A 13,398-nucleotide genomic window follows, 5' to 3' on the forward strand; every position below is an offset into this window, starting at 1 on the left:
CATGGAGCTTTAACCCATGGATCTCATGGAAATGAAAAGACATGGGTATTAGGGTTTACATGGATGTAACCCTAATCCACCACACTATATAAAGGAGGCTTTGGTTCTTGAAATCACACTAGTTGTGGTGAGTAAAGTAAGAGGGCCGATTTCAAGAAAGGTGATTACTATTCTATCAAAATTCCAAGTTTGTGGTGATTTGTGATTTCCATTTGAGGCATCCACACTATTGGTGCTAGGCTCTAAAACTCCAAGCAATCAACTACAACTACAAGGTAAGTAATTCTACTAGCTTTATTTGATTCAAGTTCCCCATGCCATGCTAGATAGGATAAGAACCATGGAAAAATAATTATTTGCATGTATCTTAGTCAAACATAGATCTAAGGTTTCTAGGGTTGCATGTACACCATAGGAGTGTTAGAATGCTCAAAACCCATCAGCGGTATCAGAGCCTAGGCTTGTTTTACCTGATACTTGATGCAAATAGTTTAAAAATCGAATTTTTTTGTTCACTGCCGTATGGACTCGCCGAGTCCATGGGGGGACTCGATGAGTCCATGAAGAAATGCATGCTACTCGTCGAGTCTGTTCATGCACTCGACGAGTAGAGGCTGCAGTGTCCAATTTTTCGAGTTTTGTTGCTGGAAATGGACTAGAAACATTACCCTAAACTGTTTTGGTGTTATAAAACCTGTTTTAGATGGTGTAATGTTTATGCTAATCCATTTACAATGGCTATAATAAAAAATTACAAGTTTTATGAGTAATTTTATGATTCTTGAAATGTTCATATTCATGTTCTTGAACTTATGAAGTTTAGATGATCATAGGAATTGTTTGTAACCTACTTGGTAGTTTAATTCATGGTCATTATGTGTTTTAATGGAGTCCATAACTTGTCCTCAAGTTATGGAAAACCAAAGGTCACACTTTATTAAAAACCATTAAAAGAACACAAGAGTTAGAAAAATGAAAAGTCTTCATTTTAATACTCAATTAAAGTCATAAGTTATAAGAAATGAAAATTTTTGAAAGTTTACAAAACTTGCCCTCAAGTTTTGGAACAAGTAAAGTCATGATTAAAACTTTAGTTCCAACCCTTAGAATTTTAAAAGTTAAAATTCAACCCTTATACTTTATAATATTATAAGTTAATAATATATATATGTATAAGATCAAGTCGTCTTACCGCTAGTACGCCTCATTCACGAAGCCGATCTAAAAGGGGGGTATAAGGTTGTTTCCTATAAAATGGCAACTTAATGGGTGTCCACTCTCACCCACCACTTCCTTGATCGGTGGAGGGTCGTTAGCCGAACGGGTAGGACAAGGACTTATAAATTCTCATTAAAAGTATAATGATAATACTAAAGTAACTAAACCTTACTAAATTCCCAATCTTAGTTATTTTAGGAAAATGTGAATAAGGTGCTAATCCATGAAATTACACTTTACACTTTGTTTAAGTCGTTAGTGGAGCGTGTGTGGTTAATCGGCACACTAACTTGAACTTAACAAGGTAGGTAAAGGGTGACTTAATGTTTATCATAGTATCGATGGAGCGTGTGTGGTTAACCGACACATCGATTGAGGGGTAATACATTAAGGGTACCAAGTAATTTGCATGGTTACTTCACACCTTGTTTTGTGATCCTCGGCATCCCAGTAACAAAACTTGAAGGGCACACTCGAGATTGAAACATGCCATTGAAGAAAGTTCAATGAATCTCAAAGAATCTAGGAGTTTCTAAACCAATTAAAACCTAATTAAATATTTTGTTTTTCATGGTGGAAATTGGTGAATCGTCATTCACCAACCTTCAAATATCTTATAGCTTAGATTACGGCATCCCTCTTCTAAGTTATAAAATATTGTGTTGGGTCCTAGCCTTAATATTACATTTGGGTGTTTTATTAAGGACTATCTCAAAATCTAATCTAATCTATTCCCTCTTCTTTTCAGATGTCTTCCAATAACAATGCTTCTGGCTCAAACCCTACTAGCTCCTTCTCTCTCATGAATCTTTGTGGGAGAGTCATCTTTGATGGGTCCAACTTTACTGATTGGATCAGAAACATCAGGATGGTCACTCGGTATGAGAACAAAGAATATGTTCTCGACAAGGAGCTGAAGGTACCCGAGCCAACTGCTACTCCTGAAGAGCTTGGTGATTATGAGGTACATGAAAGAGATGCTACAAAAGTGGCATGCATCATGATGGCCACCATGACAGCCGAGCTCCAAAAGTCCTATGAGGACTATTATCCTTTTGAGATGCACCAGGACTTGATGGACCGCTACCATCAAAGTGCTCGTCAAGAGCGATATGAAATAATCTCCTCCATGATAACAACCCGAATGAAGGATGGTGAACCCATCACGGGCCACATGCAGAAAATGCAAAGGTATGTGGACCGTTTACTGAAGCTGAATGTGAACTTCCCCGAGGAGTTAGCAATAGACATTATTTTGCACTCCTTACCATCGTGTTATGATCAATTCCGCATGACATATCACATGAACAAGGAAGAGGTCACCCTCAGCAAACTTCAAGGACTCTTGAAGACCGCCGAAAGTGGTCTAAAGGGTAAGTCGGTTGTTACTACTCCTACTCCTACTCCAACTGCGGCCAATGTCTTGGCAATCGGGCATGGCAAAGGGAAGAAGAGAAAGAACCCTTCTAAGGGTACCAAGGGTAAGACCCTTGAAGGCTCCTTTTCAAGCAAAACCAAGAAAGGTTTTGTCACTCCTTCTGCAAACCCTAATGAGGCTGAATGCTTCTATTGTCATGAAAAGTCGCACTGGAAGCGAAACTGCCCAAAGTACCAGCAATATTTGAAGGATGGGAAAGTAAAACCCAACCATGCATGTATATACACTATATTGTCTAATAACTCACCTCATTCTAAGTCTTGGGTCCTTGATACAGGTTATGGTATTCACATATGTTGTGATTTGCAGGGACTAAAAAGAAGTGAGAATGTGGAGCAGGGAAAGATAAACTTGATCATGGGAAACAGGAAAGTTTCACCTGTCACCAAGATAGGAGTTTATTCCTTAGTGATAAATAGTGGGTTTACATTAGATTTGAATAAATGTTATTATTCGCCAGAAATGGCAAGAAATGTTATTTCGTTTCATGCATTGTATAAACAAGGTTTTACCTTTTATTTTGATAATAATAATGGTAGTATTGATGCTTTCTTTAATAATGTTCTTTATTTTAAAGCATTACCTTGTAATGGCGTGTATGAAACTGTATCTGTTGTAGATAATCTAGGAAATAATGTATTGTGTATTAACTCTTCCACTAGCTTAGATAAAGCATCCTTATGGCATTGTCGTCTTGGACATGTAAGCAAGAAACGCATAGGCCAACTCCAAAAGGATGGAGTCTTGGAGTCATTTGACCTAAAGTCAGATGATAGTTGTGAATCTTGTTTGCTTGGTAAAATGACAAAGTCACCTTTTACTGGCACTTGTGCTAGCTTGAAGGTTTGTTGGACCTCATACACACGGATGTGTGTGGACCCTTCAGAACCACCACAAGAGATGCTAATCGGTTCTATGTGACTTTTACTGATGATTTTAGTAGATATGGATATGTCTACCTAATCAAGCATAAGTCAGAAACCTTTGAGAAATTCAAAGAGTTTAAGCAAGAAGTGGAGAATCAGTTGGGTAGGAACATTAAGATGCTTCGATCCGATCGTGGTGGTGAGTATCTTAAGATGCTATGACGTGTACTCGACCTGATGTAGCCTTTGCTTTGAGCATGGTTAGCAGGTATCAGGGGAACCCTGGCAAGGCACACTGGACTGCGGTAAAGAATATCCTCAAGTACCTGCGAAGGACTAAGGACTGGGTCCTTACCCTCGGTGGGAGTGATGACTTGAGAGTTGTAGGGTACAGTGATGCTAGCTTTCAGACTGTCAGGGATAATTTCCGCTCTCAGTCGGGCTGGGTCTTTACCCTAAACGGAGGGGCAATTACTTGGAAAAGTTCCAAGCAGGAGACAGTGGCTGATTCCATTTGTGAATCAGAGTATATAGCAGCAAGTGAGGCAGCAAAGGAGGCTATATGGCTAAAGAACTTCATCGGAGACCTTGGAGTTGTACCAGCTATAAAGGAGCCAAAGGAGATTTTCTATGACAGCAATAGTGCGGTTGCCTTAGCCAAGGAACCAAGAGATCATGGGAGATCCAGACACATTGACAGAAAATATCACTTCATCAGACATCGAATAGAAGAAGGAATCCTCGTGGCAAAGAGGGTATCATCGGATGAGAATCCAGCAGATCCCCTCACGAAGGGACTGACTCGGGTTAAGCATCTCCAGCATGCTCGGAGCATAGGGCTGAAGGATGATATTAGTTTTAGTAGTTAGATAGTCTTGAAATTTGTAAAATGTAATTGACATTTGATGATAAATAAAAGCTGTTATTTATGAGTAAAGTGTTGCTATCTCTTGTCAATCGTTTACCATTATTTCTTTTTGCATGTTTTGACTTCCAGAATAATTATGTTATGGTTTATATCATATTATTCAAACTCTCCACAGTCGGTCATATGTTGGAAGTAGATATGAATCAAGACTGTCATGGGTTGGCTTGTAGAGGTCTAAGATGTTAGACAAAGCGGGGCTACAACACTCATGAGTGCTCATAAGTTCTGAGTATTGGATTCAACCCACGCTCACTGGCATCACTTCATGGAATTTATCTCGAGTGATCGTGAGACGGTAATATCATATAAGTCTTCAAACCTAGACATATGATTTGTTACCTATGAGTTGGTTATGCATTGATTGTACGAAAACGCATTGGTAACTCGATGTTATAAAACGTACCTTTGTGTGTAATTCAACAAGTAGTAGAGCAAACATATGAGTCGAAGTTTATCTGTTCCTTCTTGGATTAGAAGCGATATCTGGGCCCCTCGATGATTTTGTTTTGACCTATGTACCGGGCCCGGTCAGAACTAAATTGATGTGTTCAGTTAAGTTCTATGTCAAACAAATCGGAAATCGGGAAACAAATGCTGGACAATAAGCAAGACCTTGTTCCATGTATTTGTCCGGCTGATATCTAGAACAGAGGATTGTATGATCACTTATCTAAAATGGCGCTTCATAGTTCAACAGAGTTTAAAGAGCTACAATTGCTGATCGATTCCTGAAGTCATAGTTGCAACTATAGTTATTAGACTTATCCAAGTGGGAGACTGTTGGATATAGTGTCTAAGTCCATAACTATATTTGGTATGTACTTGACCCGACCCGGCATGGTCCATTTGGGTTGCACTTCACCCGAACAATTTATGGATAATCTTTTGAGAATAGTATAAGTTATGATTTATTAATATATTATAAGTTCTAATATATTAATATAAAATCATATTATTTAATTAGTATTGATCTATAATTAATCTAGGATTAATTTAGAGATCAAAAGTATGACTAATTAAATATGGGCTCTTGTATTTATATAGTGTGGGCTAATGCTTATTTGGTATGGGCTAGGCTTGCATGGAAAGTCCATGGATACTCCATGGAGCTTTAACCCATGGATCTCATGGAAATGAAAAGACATGGGTATTAGGGTTTACATGGATGTAACCCTAATCCACCACACTATATAAAGGAGGCTTTGGTTCTTGAAATCACACTAGTTGTGGTGAGTAAAGTAAGAGGGCCGATTTCAAGAAAGGTGATTACTATTCTCTCAAAATTCCAAGTTTGTGGTGATTTGTGATTTCCATTTGAAGCATCCACACTATTGGTGCTAGGCTCTAAAACTCCAAGCAATCAACTACAACTACAAGGTAAGTAATTCTACTAGCTTTATTTGATTCAAGTTCCCCGTGCCATGCTAGATAGGATAAGAACCTTGGAAAAATAATTATTTGCATGTATCTTAGTCGAACATAGATCCAAGGTTTCTAGGGTTGCATGTACACCATAGGAGTGTTAGAATGCTCAAAACCCATCAACTATTACAGTTAACTCCGTGAGTACCAAATGAATGCACCAGAGTTATATACAATGAAGTTCTAACAAACAATGGGATGTGTGACTTCCGCCTCATTCCCTGTTCCTTGTTTGGTTGTGGGCTTAGGGAAGATTCACACAATCGATTGTTTGTTTGATCAATATTCTATATAACTTATATTCATTTAGTACTCATAGAAAGGATTGTAGAGTCATTTATACTTATTTTTCATCACATCAGAAGGTATAGGATCTTCTGAGGAACAGGCGAACTTTTCTAAAAGAGCTTTCAACTTACTAATACATCACTTAAATACTTATGAACTCACCAGCTTAAATGTTGATCTACTCTTTCAAAATAACTTGTATTCTCAGGTAACTAGTAGACAGGTACACGTGATGGGATTCAGAAGATGGAGCATAGTAGCTTCATGTCTTGTTTTGTCATTTACTTTTGTAATCTATCTTATGTGAAACACATACTTTGTAAACACTTTAATATTAATACAATGGTTGTTTATTACTTTGATTACTATGATGCATGTCTTGTGATACTAAACATGATGTCCTCCGCCCCCGAACGTTTCCGCCGTTCCGGTTTGGGGGTGTGACAGATTGGTATCAGAGCATTGTTTATAGTGAACTAAGTATATCAACCTATAAAAGATATACAACTATAAATACAATGGGGCCGAAGTGCTCTGGATAATAATATATTTTAAAGGTACAGTAATACCTTATAAAAGTATACATACATACTAGAACAAGTATCACAAGAAGAACAGAACAAACGTATTTAAAGGTTGAACATTGTTGTCAAATCTGGACAGTTATGTCATCACATCTGCAATCAATATAGCCTGATCAACTATATTCATTTGAGATGTAACCGACATGTGTTTGGGAGTGATGTGGTGTTGCAACAGCCTTAAAACTTACCTAACTTTATTCATGAGATTTCTAGATCAGAACATAAAGTTAAAATACTATTGAAGTATTTTATGATACTATAAGGCAACAACAAGTATAAAACATATCAAGTTCAATACATTAAAATACTATAGGAGTATTTTAGGCACTATAAACAACTTATGTGAGAACTTAAAAGACCCTTCTGGTAGGTCTATGATTCTGGAGTGTATACTTCCAAAGTTTTATATATAATTGAGATTTTATAGACTTAGAATTCGTGATCTATGCTCCACTTCATGTTCCTTGTTTGGTTGTGGTTTTGGAGTAAGATCACTTATTCGAAGGTCTATTTAATCTAAAATCATATACAACTTGTATACATTGCGCAATTATAGGAGGACCTGGAAAGGATCACCCCATAATGTTACACTTAAACTCATAAGTTCTTTAGACATTTCCATTCTCGCACGACGAACCCAGATGAATGTAACCACTTCCTCATAGCGGTCAGCAGAAGAGTCAAGGAGGAACAAGAAACAGATTTATGAGAAGTTTTCTGAGAAGGATCAGCCAGAGAAACTAAAACATTCTATGCGTCACACTAATAGATAATAACCTTAATTGACTTAGTGAGTTAGTGAATACACTACTCATACTATGTGTTAAGATTATTACTTTTCTTGCAGCCAGTAACAGATATTCAGTTCACAGAAATTCATTCGGGGATAACCACTTCTGATTCATGAAGTTTATCTTATATATAGACTTCCATTATTAATTATTTTCCAGAACCCTATGAAAGTCAGAACCAGATACACTAGGAAACAAGGATAACTTAGTTCAAATATCACTCGTACAATACCCACTTCTACTTACTATCATGGACATATCTCAAAAATGTTGAAAGAAACATTGAGAGTAATCCAGTAAAGCGTGAAATCGTTTAAATACATTTAAGTTGATGGGATACATCTAGTGATGACCATCATTACTCATGAGATCATTCTTCACCATGCAGCAGAATCATGTCTTCATAAGAAGGAAACCAACCAACAGGCGAGTCACCAATTCTGCAAATAGACTCCACTACTTTTCAGGCCGCAGTCACAGCTGCTGTGACAGCCGTCATGGCATATTTCAATGCTAATAACGCAGTGGAAGCGGAAACGGTGCCAGTTATGCTAATCGCAGTAACAATCACGGGAACCAGCGAGTGTCTGTTGACAAAGACACCCCAGACCATAAACCTAAAAACAAGAAACGAAAGAAAAAGGGGAAAAAGTCGGTTCAAGGTTCTAATAAGAGACGACAGCCTCTGACTACCCCTTTGGTCACGACATCTGGCACTTCATCTGCCACTGCAACCCCCGTCAGACGATATGCTGGAAATCTCCCATTGTGCAACAAATCAACTACCACCACAACGGAACCTGCTGAGAGTTACAATGTAGAAATTGTAACAGAAATGGGCACACTGCCCGTTTCTACAGAGCGCCGGCACAGCCAATTCCCCAAGTAAAACAAGTATGTTTCAAGTGCGGCAAATTTGGACACTTCAGGAAAGAATGTCCAACGGAGAGAATTGACGAAGGAGTTCGCTTCTACCGAACTCCGACTCAGCATATCACTTCAACCGCCGATGCTAGTATCGTTCAGGTATGCCATGCATGTGGTGAAATGGGACATGCCAAGAAAGACTGTCCAACAGAGAGAGGTGACGGAGGAGAAGGAGGAATCTAACGACTTGACATAAAGGAGTAACGAAGGAACCCTCTTTTGAAATTTTGGTACATCTTCTAAATAAAATTACTTTAAAATTTTAATTTTATATAAGATTAAAACTTGGGGAAAACATTTAAAAGTAATTGTAATAACTTGTTCAAGTCACAGTATTCACAAGAGAACTAAAGATCCGTTCAGGGAAGCTATGATGGCTTAGTATATACATTAGAGTCATGCATAACTAAGATTTTGCAGACTTAGAGTGAGTAATTCCGCCTTAATTCCTGTTCCTTGTCTGATTGTGGATTTAGGGCAGAGTTACTCAGTCGGCCATCTTATTCATCTTAATTATACATAACTTGTACATGTCAGGCGATCATAAAAGTACCAAAGAGGATCGAAACCTAAAGTACTGACACTAGGTATCAAAGCACTTTCAATGTATGTACTTGCTCATCGCGGTACGATACGTAGAAGTGTTAACATCAAGGAGAAAACAGAAAGCACTAGAACGTTTACACAGAGTACATTGTCGAGCACACTAGGGGTACATCATCGTATCACAGATGTTTCTTTCAAACCGTCCCAACATTAATTTCTGTAAAGAGTCTGATGTCATCTTTCGTCATGAATTGGCGTGGTCCTCACCATACTAAGTTCATATGTTTCCAACGCCTTGGCCATCAAATTCACGAAACCGTCGTCATTCGTAACGACAGTTCGATCCAGACCTCAAAATCGTCTACCTCGTATTCTAAACCCCGAAGTACTCATGTGAAGAGTACTTTGCCCTCCGAAGCCTTGCCGTCGTACGTTCAGCAGACTTTCCCGAAATACCACTCGTTCAGCAGATCAAGTTCAAGCACAGAGGCTAAGGACGAATACAGCCCACCTATCACTAATAAGTGTATATGTGAGGGTGGTATATAATTAAGATTATGCAGATTTAGTATGTGTGTTTCCGCCCTATCTCTTGTTCCTTGTCTGGTTGTGGACTTGGGGCAGAGTTGCACATCCGACCGTCTAACTAATCTTAATTATATACGACTTGTATACACGAGGTAATGATAGATGGACCAAGTATGAATCCTATCATGAACATTAGGGCAAAGTTGCACGGTCTACAAGTGGGTATTCTGCCAATCAGAGGAGCACAACCCCAGTACTACTGCTAAGAAAACTAATTTCGGTACGAAATTCCATCTAACGGGAGGATGATGTGACAACCCGAATTTTTTTTTTTTTGCCTTGCAAGTCTAGTCAATCAATCTAATCAAATGTCAGACTTGTTTCTGCTATCTTTTAGCTTTGTTAAGGGTCTGTTTGAGTGTTCTATGCCTAGTACATCCAAGGAATGTGTGTTAGGAAGTATCTGCTTGAGTTCACTGTTCATCATTCGAGCCATAAACTCCATCACATGGAGTTTACGGCCGCAAACAAGGAGTTTACGGTCGTAAACTCTTGCCAGTCGTGAACTAATGCCCTTAAGTATCATATTCCTTCACTTTTCTTCATTCTTACACTTTCACCTCAAGAACACTTGAATTCTCTCTCAATTATCATAAGAATCTTCGTCTTGATCTTCAAAAATTGTAAGTGATTCATCCATCCTTCTTGGCCTTGTAAGCATCTCTTGATTCATCCATGAAATCACCTCTTTTGGTTAGATCTTCAAGATCATCAACTTTCACCAAGAACACACACTTGTTCTTGGTGGCCGAAAACCCCTTTTAAGGCTTCTAAATCGTGAGTATTCCTTCCATACACTTGATACCTAGTAGAATCATTAGCCTAAATACCTGGAACAAACGATTTGAGGATGATCTCCAGGAGTTTACGGCCGTAAACTCCCTTGGCCGTAAACACCATAGACCGTAAACCCCTTGGCCGTAAACACCCTAGACCGTAAACATCATGGCCGTAAACACCCCTTTGATGAATCACATGTGATTCTAACACTTAATCCAAGTGTTTCCTTGTCCCGGAGGGTGTTTCCTTGCGTGTAGTTGCTTCTAAACCCTATATTCATACCAATATATGCCATTATATGTCATTTAGGATTCATTTGTTTCTCGGGACTTCATTCGTGGAACTTCTCATTCTTACGCGAAGCTGCAATTGAATCACCCACATAAGGTGAGTTCATACCCTTATAATCAATCTTTTAAATGTTTTAAATGCTTTTAAGGGGGGAATACAAGTAGAACACAATGATAATTGTGTAAATGTTTTGTGATAAGCATCATTTTAAGGATTACTTATGTGTTATTAAGTGATCAAATCATTGCAAAAACTCTTTTAAAAGTTATGTTACTTTATGGTTTATAAAACTCCATTTTTAAAGTGAAATCATAACTTAGTAGATAAAGGAGTCTTTATTTCAAGGTAGTAACAATTCAAACAAACATACTAGTAAACTATAATAGGTATAGTTTAGGGATTCAGTTCATACTATAACTAGTACAGAGAGTTCATACTATAACTAGTACAGAGAGTTCATACTATAACTTGTACAGAGTGGAACATACTATAACAGAAGGAACATACTATAACTATAACAGAAGAACAAATCATTAAATTACACAGGAATACCGTTTTTGCATAAACCAAAGTACGAATACCACGTACATGGATTAGCAAACACGAGGTACAACGTCATACCGGGTTTCAATAACAAAGGTACAAATACAACGTACCAGGGTTAGCAAACTTGAAGAATGACACCTACGTCATACCGCGTTTCAATAACAAAGGTACGAATACCACGTACCAGGGCTAGCAAACACGAAGTATGATACAAGAAACACATAAACATATATAAAACTCAAGTTAACAAATACGAAGTAATAACATATCCTTCCGGGTTTGCACAAACAACGGTACAAATACAACGTACCAGGGTTAGCAAACACGAGGTACAACGTCATACCGGGTTTCAATAACAAAGGTACAAATACAACGTACCAGGGTTAGCAAACTTGAAGAATGACACTTACGTCATACCGCGTTTCAATAACAAAGGTACGAATACCACGTACCAGGGTTAGCAAACACGATGTATGATACAAGGAAAAACATTAAACATAAGTAAAATGTGTAACATAAACATTCAGTTAGAAGGTGACTTATAATGCTAACTTTATAATTTCTCGGTAGATACATCTAGGATATATATTAATTGAGTCGAGTAGATAGTAGAATGTGTGCTTTCCGCTTCATTCCATGTTCCTTGTTTGGTTGTGGGTTTAGAGCAGATGCACCCAGTCTACTATCTACTCGATCTTGAATATATATATATATATATATATATATATATATATATATATATATATATATATATATATATATATATATATATATATATATATCGTATACACCAAGTAATCATAAGGAGTACCAGGTATAGGTCAGGTCATAGTATACAAATTCAATACATCGCTTTCTAGTACAAAAACATATTTTCAGATAGAACATTGAGTAAACTAAACTAGAAACTTAACAGTGAAAGGTTTAATCCATTTTATTAAACAAGTACAACTTAAAGGACCTTAAGTGGTTAATTCTATAATACTTTAGTTTACACATCAGGGTTATATATATGTAATATCCGACGGATAGTTAGATGTGTGTTTTCCGCCTTACTTCCTGTTCCTTGTTTGGTTGTGGGCTTAGGGCAGATTCACACAATTAACTACATGTTCGATTTTAGATCAAATATAACTAGTGTAAACTAAGTGATTATAGAAGGAACTATGGTGGTTACCATTTTTACTAAAGGAACTATTACAGTTAACTCCGTGAGTACCAAATGAATGCACCAGAGTTATATACAATGAAGTTCTAACAAACAATGGGATGTGTGACTTCCGCCTCATTCATTGTTCCTTGTTTGGTTGTGGGTTTAGGGCAGATTCACACAATCGATTGTTTGTTTGATCTGTATTCTATATAACTTATATTCATTTAATACTCATAGAAAGGATTATAGAGTCATTTATACTTATTTTTTATCACATCAGAAGGTATAGGATCTTCTGAGGAACAGGCGAACTTTTCTAAAAGAGCTTTCAACTTACTAATACATCACTTAAATACTTATGAACTCACCAGCTTAAATGTTGATCTACTCTTTCAAAATAACTTGTATTCTCAGGTAACTAGTAGACAGGTACACGTGATGGGATTCAGAAGATGGAGCATAGTAGCTTCATGTCTTGTTTTGTCATTTACTTTTGTAATCTATCTTATGTGAAACACATACTTTGTAAACACTTTAATATTAATACAATGGTTGTTTATTACTTTGATTACTATGATGCATGTCTTGTGATACTAAACATGACGTCCTCCGCCCCCGAACGTTTTCGCCGTTCCGGTTTGGGGGTGTGACACTTTGATTATCATTTCTTATTTAATTTTCCACGGACATCACAACCTCTCATACAATTTTGTTAGATCCTACTTAGTTGATTTTTAACCAAAACATTTGCAGTTTCAAAAAAAAAAAAGATCGACTACCTTGTCGTAATAAATTCTGGTTCTCAACTTGATCTTGGGTTTCAATTATTAACAGATTTAGACCTTAATTTTCAGTTAGTGTTTTCTTTTTCAACTAAGGTCGTCACATATACCAACCATGAAAGCCTCCGTGGTATACCTGGCCACGAAATGTGCTCGTGCACACTATCTCGGCCATTCATGGTCGGGCGTGCTCGTTGTTATTCGTGGTGCGTACCACGGAACCAAATGCCCAATCAGAGCATGCCTCTTG

The sequence above is a fragment of the Lactuca virosa genome, chromosome 2 (genome assembly GCF_052849685.1).
Source record: "Lactuca virosa cultivar CGN04683 chromosome 2, Lactuca_virosa_CGN04683_v6, whole genome shotgun sequence".
In the NCBI taxonomy this organism is placed as follows: Eukaryota; Viridiplantae; Streptophyta; class Magnoliopsida; order Asterales; family Asteraceae; genus Lactuca; species Lactuca virosa.